This window comes from Panthera pardus, unplaced genomic scaffold (assembly GCF_024362965.1).
Source record: "Panthera pardus isolate Hobbes unplaced genomic scaffold, ASM2436296v1 HiC_scaffold_27, whole genome shotgun sequence".
In the NCBI taxonomy this organism is placed as follows: Eukaryota; Metazoa; Chordata; class Mammalia; order Carnivora; family Felidae; genus Panthera; species Panthera pardus.
In genome coordinates this window covers 4,350,873-4,368,896 of record NW_026526843.1, presented here as the reverse complement: position 1 = coordinate 4,368,896, position 18,024 = coordinate 4,350,873, and positions in this window count along the sequence as shown.

Here is an 18,024-nt window from a genome sequence, read left to right as displayed (position 1 = left end):
TTTTTCCGATAAGCTCTTGCTTTCACGTAGATTTCACATGTATCTCATTTGCCCATACTGCTAGCTGGTGTTTGGGAATTTCTTGTTGCCATTTTGTTGTCGGTGAAGCCAAGGCTCAGGAAGGTTTTGCCTTAATCGTTTTATCATTGGGTAGAGGCAGATTGGTGCTACTAAAATTATAAAACTCATGGAAACAAGACACACGGCAAGAAGTAACCGTTTCAAGTCAGTGTGACAGTCCATATGTAACAAAATACTACGCGTCTATTTAAACGTAATGTGTTTGTTATACTGCTAAGAGTTTATGTAAGACATAAGCTATTTTCATTATGGCTATTTTTCTTTGGAAAGGCAATGTCTTCAATCAGGATTTGGCAGCCTTCGGCCGCCAGGCAGAATCCCGCCCGGTTAGCCATGCCAAAAGAACTGTCGTTAGATTTAGCAGCTGTATCCTGAATCCATTGCAGAGCTCAGCTGCACCCTTTCTCTATCTAAACTTACAGTTTGAATGGAGGACTAGAAGTGCAGCTGATCCCAGACACATCCTTTATCAGCAGAGACCCGCGGCTGTGCTTATGGCTGTGCTTATAGGCGTTATTCTGTGGCCCAGGCTGTTCTCCCAAGCCCAATTGTCATGCCATTGTATTATAATTCATGAGTCTTCTCCTACAGACTGAGAGCTCCTTGAAGGTATGGCTTTGCCCGTGTCCCCTCTTCATCTTCAGTGCTTATCTCTAGTGCATTATAGGTGCTCAATAACTATCTTATGAAATTATAGTCTTGGAATCAGTACGGCAGATGGGTGTTCGCTTAGAAAGCCCTAACCTTGCCATCTCCTGTTGATTTTCTCCCCGCTGTTTTCCTTCATTCTCTGCAGACCTGAGGTAATTTGTTTGCTTGTTTGTTTTGCTTTCCGTTTTTGTTTATAATTGAAGTAGTTGTTTCTAAACCACTTCCGAGAGAAATGGACACCATGGAGAGATGGTCCATACAGGCATATTGTAAGTAGGGACTTAAGGGCCTTGAATCTAACACTAAGTCCCACAAAACTCTAGAGAGAAAAATATAATCAAAACGGGTATTTACCGCCCATGCCTGAATTTCCTCTACAGTAGATTCCAAAGCTGACCCAGGCCTGTCCCAGTCAATTTCTTAGGCAAGTCAGAGAAATGTTCATACTGACCCCCAAAAACCTCCCCAGTGTTTCCCCTTCAATGAGGCAATAATTTCTATTCTCACTGCAAAACCTCAGGTAATCCCCCACCTACACTCGTACAGTCACCCCCCACCAGCCTTTCCTTTAACCCTTGACCTGATTCCCTCATTGTACCTAAGGACTAACTTCTACCGCATGTAACTACCCTGCCCCCTCTCCTTTTCTTCTATGACTCTTAAGATAGTTTTATGAGTAGCTAAACTAATGGAAGTAAGGTGTTTTCACTATGGTTCCCCCAGCTCTCAGACTCAGTCTCCAAATCCTTTGACACCAATAGTTGGGAGACATTTTCAGGTTGGCCTTAAACCAACGTAAGGTTGTCTTCAAAATATCAGCTCCCTGTATGTGCTTGAATACCAATGATCTGTGCGGTCTGCCATGTAACCAGAGTCTCCCAGATGTCCCAGGAAGCCCTCCAGGAAGTGGCTCCCGAAGTTCTGGATACTTTTACTTCATGCTGTAAGCCCCAGGGAATGCCCTGGACTCAGTAGTTTGAAGCTCCTACCAGTTGCTGTAGGCTTTAAAGTTTTGGTGGGGGCGTACATGGGAGGCAGGGAAGGACTTAAGCCCATGCAGAACTTTTGTTGGGGCTTGAGAGTAGGCGGACTTTAAATCTACAGTTGAGAAATATAAGGGTCCCTGAGGGTTCTGAACCTTCTCAGGTGATCCAAATCTGAAGGTCCATTTTTCACCTGTTTGAGAGGGAGCCCCCCAGAAGCCCTGATACCGGTGAACACAATTTTCTCTGGTTCCTGTGACCCTTCTTGTGGACACCTCTATGGCTGTTCTTAGAAGAATCCCAGCTGAAATACACATTATGCCATGTATTATGCCACTCCAAGATACCTCTGCAAGTACTTTTGGTCTTTTGCTCAGGCCTCAAGATATACAGAAGAAAATAGCGGTGGACATTTCAAAATTTTTTTAACATGCATTTTTGAGAGAGGGGGGAGGGAGCAGGGTGTGAGGGGGGGAGGGGCAGAGAGAGAGAGAGAGAGAGGGAGACACAGAACCAAAACAGGCTCCAGGCTCTGAGCCCCCTCACGCAGGGCTGAAACCCACGAACTGTGAGGTCATGACCTGAGCCGAAGTTGGACGCTTAACCGACTGAGCCACCCAGGCGCCCCAAGAGCGGTGGACATGTCGATGGCCAACGTGAGGCTTTACCGCACTGCTTCGCTGCAAGCCGAGTGTATGGCAGGCGTGTGGAGATTGCAGCCTTTGCTGTCTAACCTAAGAGGAATCCGAGCGACAGGCTTTTTGCTCTTCAGGTGGCTAAAAAGAATAGTTGCAATGCATTAGGAATGGGAACCTGGCCCAAAACAGAGTGATTTCCCTTTGACGATAAATAGTCGCTTGGTGAGGATAACGACTGCAGACAAAAAAGGGACAAGAGCAGCACCTTCATTTAACTTCATGTAACTGAGCTTCTATGTATGTACCAGGCACTTCCCTGTGAGCTGAGTTTATAAGAGGAATGTGCCATGGCCTTAACCCCCGGTGCAGCTTGCATTCTAGCCTGGGAGACAGCCTCGCAAGCAATAATTATGACACAAGGCGATATATGCTCTAGTATCAGCACGGGCAAGATGCCAGGGAGCCCAGAGAAGTGAAGGGATTTGTTTCCCTGTAAGGGTCAAGGGAAGGTCGGAGGAACTTGCCTTGTGAGTTGGTTCTTGGAGACCGAGGAGAAACTTGCGGTAGGGACGTTTCAGGTAGACTCCGAAGGAGGGCACTGAGCAGAGGCGAGTAGCCCTGAAAGCGCCTGGCGGGCCCGGGGACCTTGTGACAGCAAGGATAGCCAAAGGGGCCGGCGGGAATCAGAGGGGGAAGGAGGGTTGGGAGATGAGGCCTGGAAAGCAGGAATTTGCTTGACTGTCACACTGAGGGTGTGAGGATTTTTCCAGGCAGCCGCGGGGCAGGATGAAGCAGGAGCATGGCAGGAACCCACAGGTGTTTTAGAAAGATCCCAAAATGGAAGGGAAATTGGAGGGAATTTGCCCGGGGCCAGAAGGCCTGTCAGGAGACCACTGTAATCCTATAGGAATGAGAAAGAGCAAGCACCTTAATGGGGCAAAGCCTGAGAGAATGAAATGATGGGGATCAAGTGGTCCAATACATGGACCCGAGTCGTAAAAATGATCGGATCATATTCTTCAGTTTAAACTCTCCTGATGCTCCAGCACCCAGTGCATTAAACAAGGGCCACCTCTGCAACCTCATCTGTTTCTGTGCCTCTCTTCATAAGCTCCAGTCCCAGTGACCCCAAAACTCCTGCTGGTTCCTGAACAGGCCCTATTCGGTGACATCTCCATGCCCTTGCAGGAGCTGTTTCCATCACGTGTGTGATACCCTCTCCCCAGCCTCCTTCCTCCAGGAAATTCTCACCCGTCCTGCAAGATATAACTCATACGTCATCTCCATGGATCCCTGATTTCTCTCTCATTGCCCTCAGGCAGAGATTCATCCTCTCTCTCTCAGTCTCTCTCTCTCTCTCTCTCTCTCAGATATCACCCAGTGAACACTTCGCAATTATCAAGATAATTATTTCAAAATTATCTATTTACGTATCTGTCTCCCCACCAAGGCAATCAGCTCCTGATAGAAGAGAAGTGGATTCTTTTTCCCCAAGCACAGCATTCGATGCATACAAGGGTTCAATAAACGCTGAGTGATTGAGTTTTGGTGGTAGAACTGGCAGGACTTAATATGATTATTGGTTATGATGAAGAGGGGGAAATAAAAGCTGTCCAATTGGACAGTCCTACATGATCTAGTTTGCACGGAGGTTCCCCTGCCCCACTCCGGACCCACCTAACCATTCCTTTATGAAGCAGCCAGAGCCATCTTTAACAAATGCAGATATAATCCGGATTCGCCCCCAGCCTGAAGCTCTGCAATGGCTCCTAATCACCATCACATTTAGTCCAGACTTCGCAGCTTGGCCTGGCCCCCGCCTGCTGGTTCATCCTTGTTTCCCTCCATCTTTCCCTTGGATATCTAATGGCTTTGTGCTTTCTGGCGGACGCTCCCACGCTTTTGCTCATTCTTTCTTCCATCTGAAATTCCTTCCCTCTTCTTCACTGCAGATCTCCTACTCGTGCATTGAAACTGCTTGCTTGTCTCCCTTTTCTAGGAGGTGAGCTCTAAAAAGGAAAGGATTATGGCTCATTTCCCAGTTACCTCAGTACCTCTCCCAAAGCAGATGATCAGTAAAGATGTGTCAGGGGCAGGAAGAGGTTGTGGGGTAGATGGGATTGCGGGCCACGGGGGATGTGATTTCAGCCCGGGGCATGTGGAATGGCACATGCCGGAAGATATACAGGTGGGGACGTACAGGGGGTAGTGTCCAGGATTATCTCTAAGGCCAGGCCTACGTCTTGTGCCCATTCCTGGAGTGACACTCTTAAAGCAGATCCAACCACTGTTTCTATTTAAGCAGGGTGATGTCAGCCTCCGACTTCCATCAATACCAAATCCACACCCAATGCAGAAAGGTCAGCCAAGTCAAATTTCTAGTCCTCTCTGCCTCTGGCTCTGTGCCTGAAAGTGGGGATTGAAACAGGAGGATAAGGACTTGTTTTCTTCCATCAGCCTGAAGTGTGGTTTTAGCCAGACTCAAGCTTTGTGATCCCTGCAACCCTTGCAGATTGTATGAGTAAACATCCACCTCACTCCCCCAAATCAAGACGCTTCTTAGTCTGTTATGGAGTGGATGGGTACTTTCCCATCTTTTATGTGGGTGCCCACATCAGCAGCCATGTATCTTTCATTGATGTATGCCGAGTTAAAGGCTTCGGCTTCCTATTAAGGTTTCCATGGAGGCATTAGAAACAAATATATCCAATGCCTTTGGCAAAGAATTCGTGTTCTGATGTGTTTGTTTATTTGCTACTCGAAAATAATACAGAGCAGTGTTACCAAATCAAGTGTAGAGCTTACTCACCCTGTAGAGGACAGTCATTCTATAGAACACATCTGTGCTGTGTAGCTCAGGATTTCATCCTATTGTGTACTGTTCTCTAAATGTGTCTAATTAGGAGACCCAGTGAATGACATTGTAGAAATATGTCATAGACAAGACAAGGCAACTACTCCTAAAAGGCCTTCTTTGACTACCGGAATAGGCATCAGGCCTCTCCACTTTCAGGGTCACGGACACCCTTCACTACAGCAGGTCTGTTTCTGTCATACTTGCACAAGATCCTAAAAGTTAGCACAAGGAAGGAAAGGCCATGTCTCTTTTCCCCAAATCTCATGTTCTTCTGGGTATTCTACAACAGGTAGATTGGATCGAATGTTTTATTCTGATTCTGTCATACTCTGTGAAGACATGCTAATCACCTTGTAACCTATCTCCTTGCTGATCTATGAAAGTTAAATCACATGGCCTCAAGGTCAAATCAATCAATGTACTTCAGGAAACCGATTTGCTGTTCCTTGTTATTTTAACATTATTTGGAACAAAAAAAGAGTAATGGGAAGCAGAAGCCTTGACATTAGCATTCATGAAAATATACTACAAAGCTATAGTACTTCAACCAGTTCAATACAACATAAGAATAAACAGATCAGTGAAATACAAGGACCACCGCCCAAAAAGATCCCTTGTCCATATAACTTAATATTTATAGGAAAGTGTTTAAAAATACATGAGGAGGGGCGCCTGGGTGGCTCAGTCAGTTGAGTGTCCGACTTCGGCTCAGGTCATGATCTTGCGGTCCGTGAGTTCGAGCCCTGCGTCGGGCCCTGTGCTGACAGCTCAGAGCCTGGAGCCTGTTTCGGATTCTGTGTCTCCCTCTCTCTCTGACCCTCCCCCGTTCATGCTCTGTCTCTCTCTGTCTCAAAAGTAAATAAACGTTAAAAAAAAAATTTAAAAAATACATGAGGAAGTGGGGCGCCTTGGTGGCTCAGTCGGTTAAGCATCCCACTTCAGCTCAGGTCACGAACTTGCGGTTTGTGGGTTTGAGCCCCGTGTGGGGCTCTGTGCTGACAGCTCGGAGCCTGGAGCCTGCTTCGGGTTCTGTGTCTCCCTCTCTCTCTGTCCCTCCCCCGCTCATGCTCTGTCTCTCTCCTTCAAAAATAAGTAAAAACAGTAAAAAAATTTTTAATTAAAAAATAAGTAGAAATACAAGAGGAAGTGAAAAATTATACAACAAATGCGGCCGAGTAATTAGATAACGATTAGGCAGTCACTTATAGCTTCACCTCATAACATATACCAATGGAAAACCCAGAAGAAAATAAAAAGAAATATAAAACTGAATAACAATAATAGAAAAAAAAAACCAAGACGACTATTCATCAGCTCCCCTCAGAAGGAAAATCTTTTTTTAAAATTTTTTTAATGTTTAGTTTTGAGAGGGGGGTGGAGAGGGGCAGAGAGAGAGGGAGACGCAGAATCTGAAGCAGGCTCCAGGCTCTGAGCTGTCAGCACAGAACCCGACGTGGGGCTTGAACTCATGAACCACAAGATAAAGACCTAAGCAGATGTCAGAGACTTAACTGACTGAGCCACCCAGGTGCCCCAGAAAATCTTTTTTTTTTTTTAAATTGAAGTATAGGTAACATACAAATGTTATATTAATTTCAGGTGCACAACATAGTGATTTGAGAATTGTATACTCTACTAAATGTAATCAAACATACCATTCCAGAGTCTTCTGGGTTCTCTCATTACTATTGAAAAGTCAACTATCATTCTGTCTCTCCTACAAAGCTAATATGTTTTTAGTCTGTTGTTAACATCATAAGTTGATTTTTAAAATTTTAATCATTACTCTTATTTTGATTTCTAGAAGTTCTGTGTGGTTCTTTTTCATATTTGTTAGCTATTTTTAATAGTTTCTTGTTGTAGGAAGATATTTTAACATTTGTATTTTGTTTCTTTAAACATATTAAATAGAATTATTTTATAACTTGTATCTGATAATCCCAATATCTAAAGTTTTCATGACTCTATTCCTCTTGCCTGTTTCTCACTCATGGTATCTTGTTTCATTGTGTGTGTGCTTATTTTTGGCTCTTAGCTGCTCACGGTCCTTGGAAAATTATTTGTGGCCTTGGATAAAGATACATTTTTTTTTTAACAAGATGGATTTATTTCTTCTAAATCATACTAGGCTGCTTATCTTCCTTGCTTGCTGATTAGACTGAGTTGGGATAGCACATAATAGCAGGTATTATGGATGGAGTCAAGGTGCTATTTTGGACAGGGACAAAACAAATATTCTGCTAATGAAGGATCTGACTTTCCTGTAATTCTTCCTTGCATTTTCCAAATGTATTCTTAATTTTATTTTTTTAAGTTTTTTATGTTTATTTAATTTTGAGAGACAGAGACAGCACATGAGTGGGGTAGGGGCAGAGAGGGAGACACAGAATCCGAAACCCCTGCTGTCAGCTGTCAGCACAGAGTCTGACACGGGGCCTGAACTGACAGACCACCAGATCATGACCTGAGCTGAAGTTGAACGCTTAGCCCACTGGGCCACCCAGGCACCCCTGTATTCTTAATTTTAAAAAAAGAAACAAACATACAAAGATTTTCTTATTAGGCTTTGTATACACTCTATAATAGAAACAAATGTTTACATATTGTCTTAGTTCAGGCTGAGTAATATTACACTGTATGGACGTGCCCATCAACCCTCAGATTGTTCTCTGTATTTAAGAGTCTCTTATGGTTTGCTTCCCTCCCTCTTTGTAACTATTTCTTTTCTCCTTCCCTTCCCCCATGGTCTTCTGTTAAGTTTTCTCAAGCTCCACATATGAGTGAAAGACACATGATATCTGTCTTTCTCTGACTGACTTATTTCACTTAGCATAATACCTTCCATTTCCATCCATGTTGTTGCAACTGGCATGATTTCATTCTTTCTCATTGCCAAATAGTATTCCATTGTATATATAAACCACATCTTCCCTAACAACTGGGTGTGATAGGCAAAGCAACTTTGCATACATATTCTGAGGATAGGTGTTCATTTGTGGTTCACCATTACACTGAGGATGTAACCCTTTGGGACACTAGGTCTCTGGGGGCAAGTACTCCTAACTAGACTCCCTATCTTGGCAGAGCCCTAAGCCTTATAGTCTGTCCTTCTAGCTGGAGAAATCATACACACACACAAGGCAAATCTCAAGTTGGACTTGTTTGGCAAATGCTATTAACCAAAACTTAGCTTCAGTGCTCAGCTTACTTGTTTGGGTTATTGCCTTCACTTAGATTTGGGCCTGATAATTCCTTACTATCTTACTAACTTTTTGATGCTTTTAAGAAGATATATGTATATGTATATGTGTGTATATATATATATATATAATATATATATATAATATAATAGAATTATATATATTTTATATATATGTATTTACTTTATCCAGCAGTTTTGTTTTCTAATTGCAGAATACCTAGACAGCTATATTATTGGAAACAAAAATATGTATTTTATTATAAATGAAATTAACAAAGAACTTTCTAAAAAGATAATCCTGGGGCACCTGGGTGGCTCAGTCGGTTGAGCATCCGCCTCTTGATTTTGGCTCAGGTCATGATCTCACTGTTCCTGGGATTGAGCCCTGTGTCGGGCTCTGTGCTGAGTGTGGAACCTGCCTGGGATTCTCTCTCTCCCTCTCTCTCTGCCCCTTTCCCGCTCACACCTGCACGTGCTCTGTCTCTCAAAATAAACATAAAAAAAAGATCATCCTCATTATTAGCAACCATGTGGTGAAAAGAGTACTCACATAGCAGTGGTAGGACTGTACATGTAAATTAGCTCATTATTTAAGGGCTGTTTAGTAATATGTATCTAGAATCTTTTAAATAAGCTTCACCAAATAATTCCACTTGCAATAATACATAATAGTAAATAAGCAAAGAGGCACACAAAATTGTATATTTGTGGATGTTTATTGAAATGTTATTTATGATAGTAAAAAAAAAACCCTTATGGCATATCCATAAAATGAAATATTATGCAGTCATTTATTAGTAAATATATTTTATAGAATATATAATGACATGGGGAAATGTTCTTGATATAAGTGATAAAATGAGACCATCAAATTGTATACAACACTATAATCCTATTATATATGTATATGCATGTGTCCATATACATATAAACATATCAAAACATTAACGGATATATATGAATATATATATACATATATATATAAATTAGCTATATATATAATGGGGATTGTAACTAATTTTTTTCTTTATGAATTTTTGAAATTTATATATTCTTTAGGCTAGCATATATCTTTCATAATCAGAAAAAAGTTCTTTAAAAAGCAGCAAATTAGGATAAACTGTGAATATTTACAGCAGCTCTTTAAATGATTGATACTCTTCTTATACAAAGAACTGACATAAATCTAAGAAAAGCCCTAAGACTCCAGATATAAAGATGTCCTTATGTTGCTGTCAATAGCACTTTGAGTTTTGTGGACCTAAATTCAATGGTCCAACCAATATTGAAGAAAACCCTTTCTGCCTTGCTGAACAAATGGATTTTCTTTTACTGGAGGGGAAACCACCCCGCCTCTTGGAGAGGCAGGAAAGCTATGGGTACATATCTTGAGCTCTGTGCCTTTTATGAGATGTAGATATGAGCTCCTGGTCTGCGTGTGCACACATGCACTTGAGCATACACACATGCACACACATTTTCCTAGCTCTTGCCTTTTCAGCCCCATGAAGGGTTCCTACCACCATACATTTTTTTAGATGTCTTCAGGGAGAATCACATATGTGCTCATGAATAAATACTGTCAGTTTCAACGTGACTTTTGTGTTTTCTTTTTCCTATTCTTCTGCTCCAGCATATATCCTCTGGGTACTCTTGTGTGATCTAAGCATCACTATATTTTCTTTGCAGAGCTGACACTTATGCTATATAATGCTGCATTTGGAAAGTACTGTACCACATCCACCGGGTACCAGCTGCCTCCACTGGCTTCCACAATTCACACTGGGGACAGCTGCTACTTTCATGGGGTAATAATTTCTCCTGGTCGTAGCTTTCCTTAGATACCACCAAAATTAGTGCTGGGTACCACTATCTTGAGCCCAGAGCAACTGTTGACAACTTGGAGCCGTGCAGCAAGGCCACCGTGGACAGTTGTACATGTTGCACACTGCACAAGAGATGACTAAGACCAAGGAGGAGTCTAAAATCCAATCTGTGTTCCCCTGCCATACAGTATGCCTGTGTTGTTGAATCTATCCCAGAGAAAGGGGGTGGCTGCCTATTTCTAATTCACCTGCTCAGAGAGGGCAAGCTTCAGGGCTGCCTAGAGCAGATGCCATTTTCTAATTCAGACAAAGATACAACATAGACGAGCTGCAACTCTGCCTACAGATGTCAACGTAGGCGCGCCTCGGTGGTCGAGTCTGTCAAGCGTCTGACTCTTGAGTTTGGCTCAGGTCATGATATACATGATATATATATATATGAGATATATACATGATATATCTCACAGTTCGTGAGATCGAGCCCCGCATCAGACTCTTGGCCGACAGTGCAAGGCCTGCTTGGGATTCTCTCTCTCTCTCTCTCTCTCTCTCTCTCTCTGTCTCTCTTGCTCTTCCCCTCCCTCTCTCCCTCTCTCTCTCTCTGTTTCAAAATAAATAAATATTTTAGAAAATGTCAAAGTATATGCTATTTGGTATATTTGGTAGAAAATGTCTCTCTCCTTTCCAGGCTACACTTGAATGTAAGTTCTATCTGCTCTGTTAACCGCTATCACCCCAACACCCAGCACACTATCTGGCACAGAGCAGGTGTTAGATAAATACTTGTTGGCTGGATCCGTGAGTGAATTACTGGAGTCCCAAAGCAGTCATACTTGTGCCCTAATAGCAAACTGTTATTGTAAAATCGCACGTTGCATTTTTATCGACTGCACCTTCCTGCATTCCCATAAGGCTCAGATGTTGAATCCCTGGAGGTAGGCCTAGAGACAAATTCAAGTGACAATCACTGTGCTCTATTCAGAATCGTCCCTCCCCTCTCGTGACTAAAGCTTTCTTACTGGGGCAACTTTGTATACCTGACTCTCTCCCTAGAATAAATTCTCTCCCAAGAGGCTCCTTAGTCCATCGGTACAAATACATTTCTGACGGGTTCACCCCACCAGTTTCCTAGCCATGCCCAGGCATGTGTGAATGCCAGCGACTGACACAGTGTAGGCTCCAGCTAAGACCCTCCCTATCCCCCAACTATGCACACACAGATAACCCCACATAAGGTACTCACAATCGTCCCTACGTGCATACACGTCCGTTCACACAGATGTACACATTCACACACTAGCTCACAGGTGATCACTCATGTCTGTAGAAAATACGCACTCACGCTGCATTGACAGACGCATGTGCGTCGTGCATCCCCAGCACCCCTTTCTAACACACGTCTAATCAGGGCTGGTCCCTTGCCAAGAATCTTGATCCCATTCTTCAAGTCTATCACAGCTCCTGTCCTTTTGACTAACTCACCCGGTCAAAATTCATTTGTGGGCCCGCTAGCAGGGACGACTCTGATCACCTCAGGAATCCACAGAATCCCTACATCTAAGCTCGTGCGTCACCCCTCACACCAGGCACAGCCATCCCATCCAAGCATGTCCAGGGATCATTCCGGTCCTCTTCCTTTCTTGTTTGTGCCTCAATTAGCAACTCTTTGGCTGAGTTAGACGCCTCCTAGACATGATGATACGTTAAACAAGAGAAAGACAGAAATGCTGTAGAATGCTGGTTCTAAAAAGCCAGATAGCACTGCCCTGGCGTGAGTTAGGGGAGAGGTTCTCAATGAGGTATAATTTCAACTGGGCCTTGTAGGCTCTGGGGGTTTGGACATACAAGGACAGAGGCAGGAAATTCCAGGAGAAGGCAGGAATGCTCACGACTGGAGGTCCAAGGTTAGGACAGAGTGATGTATATGGAAAACAGCAGGAATTCAGGCGTCTACGGGGAAGTGACACGAAGGGTCTTGTAGCTCTGTTAGGAAGCTTCCTCTTTACCTTTAGGAAACTCGGAAAGCCCAAAAGGGTCTTAAGCTAAGGAGTCACACAAGCTGCTGTGTGGAAGGTGGATTGAAAGGGGGCATGACTGAAGCCAAAAGCCATTCGGAGGCTGTGCAAGAGCCCAGATTAAACATGGTGGGAGACTGGGCTTGGTGAGAAATGGACAATTGTAAAAGAGATTTAGGACGCAGCCAGTAGCGAGAGATAAGGCTGGAGGGTTAGACAGAGGGTGGATTGTGGAGTGACAGGGAAGCATGGAAAGGCTTTAAGCCACCAAAATTCTTTAAACAAACCAGATCCCATCAGAAGGGCATGTTGCAAAGATCGTTCTGGCTGTGGTGTGGAGGAGCTGGGGTCAAATGGGTGGAGGTGGTTAAGGAGGCTGTTGCAATCATTATGCAAGAGGTGTTAGAGGTCTGGTCTAGGGGAGTGGCAGCGGCCATGGATGTGAGCGGATCTGGGAGGCATATTCCAGCCGGAGCTTGGACAGAATTTGATAGCAAATGTATTATGAAAGGCAAGGGAATACCAGTAGGTCCCACTGTGGGCCTGTGTTTGTTGGTCTTCCATAAGCTTCAAAGGCACAAAAGAAGCAACACATCTTCGTGAACAATGACACTGCAGTCTTACTCATGGCAAGAATGTGGGCTTTGTGATGGGGCCAAAAACATTATTACCAGCACAGAGGACATTTATGGAGTCTACGTTCAGATAGTGCATTTGGCTAGGTCCCCCTCCACTCTTCAGATCGCCTTCACCCAGCCTGCACAGTGAGAACTGATATTTCCAATGCTGGCCTTCTGAGCCCTCAGGCAGGAAAGAGAAACAATGCTGGCAATAGCTTCCTGGAATGGAGTGCTGGCTTGCTGAGTGTCAGAGTCTACACACACTTCCATTTGTTTTCCACACTAAATCCTCTTTCCAAGCTTATGAGACAGAAATTATTATCTTCATCCTCCAGATGAGGAAAATGAGGCTCAGAGACAGCCACAGCTGGGTCACCTAATGACACAGTCGCTTGGTTTCAGTCTGTCTAACTTCAAGTGCATGTGCCTTCAACCATATCAGTGGTTCTCAACCTCAGCTGCACGTTAAAATAACCTAGGGAGTATCTCCTCTCTCTCTCTCTCTCTCTCTCTCTCTCTCTCAAAAAGCTTTATTTACAGGTAATTCACACCATACAATTCACCCATTGCATTGACTTTAATCTATCCACAGACATGTGCAACCATCACCACAGTCAATTTTAGAACATTTTCATCATCCCCAAAAGAAATCCCAGACCCAGAAATAAACTCACACCTGTGTGGTCAATTAATCTATGACCAAGGAAGCAAGAATCTACAATGTGGAAAACACGGTCTTTTCAATGAGTGGTGTTGGGAAAACTGGGCAGCCGTATGCAAAAGCATGCAACTAGACCACTTTCTTATACTGTGCACAAAAATAAACTCACGTGAATTAAAGACCTCAATGTGAGACCTGAAGCCGTAAAAGTCCTGAAAGAAAACACAGGCAGCCATCTCTTGGTCATAGGCCTTAGCAACATATTTATGGATATGCCTCCTCAGGGCAAGGGAAACAAAAGTATCGGGACCACACCAAAATAAAAAGCTTTTGCACAGCGAAGAAACCCATCAACAAAATAAAACCACAATCAAGTGAATGGAAGAAGATACTTATAGATGATATACCTGATAAAGGGTTAACATCCAAAATATATGAAGAACTTGTAAAACTCAACACCAAAAACAACCAATTTGATTTAAAAAATGGGCAAAGGATCTGAATAGACATTTTCCCAAAGACATACAGAAGGCCAACAGACCTGTGAAAAGACGCAAGGAAATGCAGATCAAAACCATGAGACGTCATCTCACATCTGTCAGGGTGGCTGATATCAAATATACAAAGAATCAGAAGTGTTGGTGAGGATGTGGAGAAAAGGGAACCGCAGTGCAGTGTTGCTGGGAATGCAAATTAGTGCAACGATTGTAAAAAAAAAAAACAACAAAACAGTATGGAGTTTCCTCAAACAAATAAAAACAGAAATTCCACATGATGCAGTAATTCCACTACTGGATATTTACCCAGAGAAAACAAAAACACTAATTGAAAAAGATACATGGTGTCCCTGTGTGGTTCAGTTGGTTGAGCATCCAACTCTTGGTTTCGGCTCAGGTCATGGTTTCACGGTTCATGAGATTGAGCCCTGTGTCAAGTTTTGCACTGGCAGCGCGGAGCCTGTTTGGGATTCTCTGCCTCTCTCTGCCTCTCTCTGCCTCTTTCTGCCTCTTTCTCTCCCTCTCTCTCACACAAGAATAAGCAAATAAACTTAAAAAAAGAAAAACATACATGCACCCCTATGTTTACTGCAGCATTATTTATAATAGCCAAGATATGGAAGCAATCCAAGTGCCCATTGTTAGATGAATGCATAAAAAGGTGTGGTATACGTGCATGCATACACACACACACACACACACACACACACACGAATATTACTCAGCTGTGAAAAAGAATGAGCTCTTGCTTTTTGCGACAGCATAGATGGACCTAGAGGGTATTGTGCTAAGTGAAATAAGTCAGACAGAGAAAGACAAATGCTGTATGATTTCACTTATATGTGGAATCTAAAAAACCAAATAAGTGAACAAATACACAAAAAACCAAAGAGATTATTAAATACAGAGAGCAAACTGGTAGTTGCCAGAAGGGAGGTGGTTGGCAGGATGGGTGAAACAGGTGAAGGGGATCAAGACGCACAAACTTCCAGTTATAAAATAAATAAGTCAAGGAGATGAAAAGCACAACATAGGGAAGATAGTCAATGATACTGCAACACTTAGGGTGGTGACTACACCTCTGGAGAGCACTGAGTAATGTATAGAATTGTTGAATCACTATGCTGTACTAATATACTAATATAACTAATATTACATTATATGTAATGTAATTACTAATGTAACATTGTATGCCAATTATACTTCAATAATAATTTTTTAAATAAATCCCATACCCATTAGCTATCACCCTGTTATCCCCCCCCATTCCCCACCCCCAGCCCTATGCAACCACTAATCTACCTGCTGTCTTTATAGATTTTCCTCTTCCTGTCTTTCATATGAAAGGAATCATATAATATTAGGACTTCTGTGACTGGCTCCTTGCACTGAGCAGCACGTTTTCACAGTTCAGCCGAATTGTAGCGTGTGTCTGTCCTTCATTCCGTTTTTTATGGCCGAATAATATTTCGTTGTATGAATATAGCAGTTTGTTTACCTCTTCATCCATCGATAGACATCTGGCTGGTTTCCACCTTTTGGCTATTATGAATAATACAGCTATAAACCGTTCATGTACAAGTGTTTGTGTGGATATATGTTTTCACTTCTCTTGCCTATGTGTCTAAGAGGGGAATTGCTGGGTCATACGGTAACTCTGTGTTTGATCATTTAAGGACCTGCTAGACTATTTTACCTGGGGAGTTTTTAGAATACATTAATGCCCTGCCCACTCCACCCATCCCTCACCTTCTGACCAAATGAATCATACTCTCTGGGGTTGGGTCCTGGTTGGTTCCAATAATCCCCTCCCTCAGGAGGTTCCAGTGTGCACCCTGCATTGAGCTCCACTGTGCTACGCCACAATCTCAATGATATTTGATATATGGACTATTTAGGATTATCTGTTTTTGAAGAATTATCAACCACAAGGATTCAACAAGAAGCCAATGCTTCAACATTTATTCATTAGCCAAGCCAACCACCCTAGTGACTCATGATTCTGAGAAATGGTTCGACTAGAACTTTCAATACTTGTAGCTCTGTTTTCTGTCACCAAGGCTGATCATCAGAGCAGGAAGACCGGCAAGCAAATATCGGGCTGGATTTTCAATGTGCGGAGAAAGTATTGCTTCCAATGCTTGTCGCAGTGCCTAGAACGACATCATGAAAAATTCCTTCACTGGGGTCTGGAAAAATTAGGGGTCTTCGAGAGTTCTTAAGAAACTGTAAACCTCCCTGGTAGAAGGGAAGTTGACAGGGAGGGAGAGATCCAGGGGGAGACAGGACTTCTTTGGGGCAAGAGGCAAAGGGAGGGCAAATTAGCAGGAATGCTTAGTTGTCTTCTCTCGGCCCCTTTCTGCCCTCAGGCTGTTCCTGTTCCCACATTTCTGCAGAGCGAGATACTTTCTGACTGCCGGCAGGGGACCCTGGGGCAGGGATGGTGTGTGGGGGTGGAAATGGGTGATGGGGGCCAAGAAAGACATCCTGGATTTCATCATCCACCCAAGGAGAACCCCTCCCTATTTGGCTTAGCTCAGTGCCTAGAGATTTAGAGCTGCAGATTTTCAAAATATCTCCAGGAGCGTGTTCACAGCAAAACACACTGAATCAGTTGCTAATTATGAATTCTCTGTCCACTTCATATTGCTTCCAGGCGTTTGCCCTGGTGACCCTTCCTCTCAATTTGTTTCAAAGGAGGAAATGCCACACTTTTGAAAATTTAGCTATTTCTCATTTTCAACATGAGGTTTGTAGTTTAGATATGTGCAAAATGCATTTAAATATGTCGGTTACCATTTTGACCCTTAAAAAATTTTGAGAGGTATTATTATCTCTATTTACAGATGAGTAAACTGAGGCTTAGAGATGGTTAGGTGGTTTACCCAAATACACACTACTAGTTTTAGGCAGAGATGGAACTAGACCTTGGGCCTCCTGATTTCATGCTCTTTCTGTTCTACCCTGCCTAGATGAATATCTAATATGCCTTGAGAAGCATCTATAAATGAAAGAATCAACCCCAAATATCATTTTGTGAGTATTTTTGCCCTCAAATTTCTCCTACCCCTGAACTTTTAATGGGAGTGAAGTGTGAAAAGCATCACTTAAGTGACATTAAGGAACCAGCTGAGCTCTCATAACATGAATTATTATTATCGGATTCATTATTGCTATTTGTTTTTCATATTTGTGAGTATCATTTAGTGCCATCATTCCCAAAGTCCTTTTTTTTTTTAATTTTTAATGTTTCTTTATTTTTGAAAGAGAGAGAGAGACAGAGCATGAGCAGGGGAGGGGCAGAGAGAGAGGGAGACACAGATCTGAAGTAGGCTCCAGGCTCTGAGCTGTCAGCACAGAGCCCAATGTGGGGCTTGAACTCACGAACCACAAGATCATGACCTGAGCGGAAGTCGGATGCTTAACCGACTGAGCCACCTAGGCGCACCTCCTAAAGTTCTTCTTAAGTTTATTTATTTATTTTGAGAGACAGCCAGAGAGTGAGAGAGAGAGAGAGAGAGAGTGTGTGTGCACGCACGAGCAGGGGAAGGGCAGAAGGAGAGACAGAGAGACAGAGAGAGAGATTCCCATGCAGGCTCCGTGCTGTCAGCATGGAGCTTGACTCAGGCCTCAATCCCATGAACCGTGAGATCATGACGGGAGCCAAAACCAAGAGTCAGACATGTTTAACCAACTGAGCCACCCAGGTGCTACCCTAAACTTTTTTTTTAAAGGTGTCAAATTCTTTTGGAAGTGTAAATGCAATGGACTCTCTATCTAGATAAATGCACAGACATACATATATACATATATGGAAAATTTTGATACAGGCCAGAGGATTCTTGAAGCCCATCTTTGGAATGCAGGTTATGAACCCATGTAGGAAAGAGGAACAGAGAAAGAAAAACCACCTTCTGTATTCCCTCCAGAGCAGAAAGCGACCATCACTTCTCACCTCGATTACTGCAATAGACTCCCAACCAGTCTCCTTGC